The sequence below is a fragment of the Hordeum vulgare genome, chromosome 1H, assembly GCF_904849725.1.
Source record: "Hordeum vulgare subsp. vulgare chromosome 1H, MorexV3_pseudomolecules_assembly, whole genome shotgun sequence".
In the NCBI taxonomy this organism is placed as follows: domain Eukaryota; kingdom Viridiplantae; phylum Streptophyta; class Magnoliopsida; order Poales; family Poaceae; genus Hordeum; species Hordeum vulgare.
In genome coordinates, this window is record NC_058518.1 from 461,311,339 (window position 1) to 461,313,772 (window position 2,434).

Here is a 2,434-nt window from a genome sequence, read left to right on the forward strand (position 1 = left end):
GTAGGAAAATTTTGAATTTATGCTACGTTGCCCAACAATTATCTTGCCAAACTTTGGATGTTTTGTATGCCTTTTATATCTTTTCTCGCACTAACTTATTAAATCAGTGCCAAGAGCCAGTTCCTGTTTTTAATGTGTTTTTGACCCTTTTCAGAGGAGTATTTTAAACGGAATCCAAACGGAACAAAACTTCCAAAAAGATCTTTTCCGAAACAGAAGCCGATCGGGGAACTTGAGAACCAAGGCAGGGGGCCACCAGGGACCCCACAAGCCCCCTAACCACGGCCAGGGGGGTCGCTCCTCCCACGCTTATGGGCTCCCTAGGCCTCCTCTGCCCTAGGTCATTTGCATATATATTCCCAAAAATTCCAGAAAAAATGAGGAGATCATCGAAAGTACTTTTCCGCCGCCGCAAGCTTCTGTCTCCGCAAGATCCCATATGGAGCATGTTCTGGTGCCCTGCCGGAGGGGGATTCGGATACGGAGGGCTTCTTCATCAACACCATGACCTCTCCGATGATGCGTGAGTAGTTCACCATAGACCTACGGGTCCATGGCTAGTATCTAGATGGCTTCTTCTCTCTCTTGGATCTTCAATACAAAGTTCTCCATGATCTTCATGGAGATCTATCTGATGTAATCTTATTTTGCGGTGTGTTTGTCGAGATCCTATGAATTGTGGATTTATGATCAGATTATCTATGAAACTTATTGGGGTTTCTTCTGATCTCTTATATGCATGATTTCATATCCTTGTAATTCTCTTCGAGTTGTGGGTTTTGTTTGTCCAACTTGATCTATGATTCTTGCAATGGGGAAGTGCTTGGTTTTGGGTTCATACCGTGCGGTGACCTCAACCAGTGACAGAAGGGGTAGCGAGGCACGCATCATGCTGTTGCCTTCAAGGGTAAAAAGATGGGGTTTTCATCATTGGTTTGAGTTTATCCCTCTACATCATGTCATCTTGCTTAAGGCGTTACTCTGTTCGTCATGAACTCAATACACTAGATGCATGCTGGATAGCGGTCGATGTGTGGAGTACTAGTAGTAGATGCAGAAAGTATCGGTCTACTTGTCTCGGACGTGATGCCTATATGTATGATCATTGCCTTAGATATCGTCACGACTTTGCGCGGTTCTATCAATTGCTCGACAGCAATTTGTTCACACACCGTAATATTTGCTATTTTGAGAGAAGCCTCTAGTGAACACTATGGCCCCCGGGTCTACTTCACACCATATTTTCAGCCTTACTATTTTACTTCGTTGTACTTTCCGCCTTCAGATCTCACTTTGTAATCAATCTTGAAGGGATTGACAACCCCTTTATAGCGTTGGGTGCAAGCTCTTTTGTGTTTGGGCAGGTACTCTGGACTTGACGAGATTCTCCTACTGGATTGATACCTTGGTTCTCAAACTGGGGGAAATACTTACTGCTCCTGTGCTGCATCACCCTTTCCTCTTCAAGGGAAAAACCAACGCAATCAAGTCTCCGTCAACGTGTCAATTTCTGGTGCTGTTGTTTGAGAAGTAGCAGAAGGATTTCTGGCACCGTTGCCGGGGAGGATCAAGTCAGGAACTCATCCAAGTAAGTGTCACAAACTCATCTCTTGCATTTAGTTTTTTGCCCCTCGTTTTCCTCTCCCCCACTTCTGAAAACAAAAATTTACAAAAATATTTGCCATTTTCTTCGTTCGCCCTTTTCTCTCGCTTGCTCTTTGTTCGCTTGTGTGCTTGCTTGCTTGCTGAAGTCACCATGACTGAAAACACCAAACATTGTGACTTCTCGAATACTAATAATAATGATTTTATTAGTACTCCGATTTCTCCCACCACTAGTGCGGAGTCATACGAAATCAATGCCGCTTTGCTGAATCTTGTTAGGAAAGAGCAATTCTCCGGCCTTCCTAGTGAAGATGTCGCATCCCATCTTAATAGCTTTGCGATATGCAAACGAAGAAAGATGTGGATAATGATGTGATTAAATTGAAGCCTTTTCCTTTCTCGTTGCGAGATCGAGCAAAAACTTGGTTTTCGTCTTTGCCCAAAAATAGTATTTATTCTTGGAATAAGTGCAAAGATGCTTACATATCCAAGTATTTTCCGCCGGCTAAGAATATCTCTCTCCGTAATGATATCATGAATTTTAAGCAACTTGATCATGAACTTGTTGCACAATCTTGGGAGAGAATGAAATTGATGATTAGAAATTGTCCCGCTCATGGCTTGAGTCTTTGGATGATTATACAAATCTTCTATGCTAGCTTGAATTTCGCTTCTAGAAATATCTTGGACTCCGCCTCAGGTGTAACGTTCATGGAAATCACATTAGGAAAAGCCACAAAACCCCTAGACAATATCATGACGAACTACTCTCAGTGGCACACCGAAAGGTCATCTACTAGTAAGAAGGTACACGCTATAGAAGAAATTA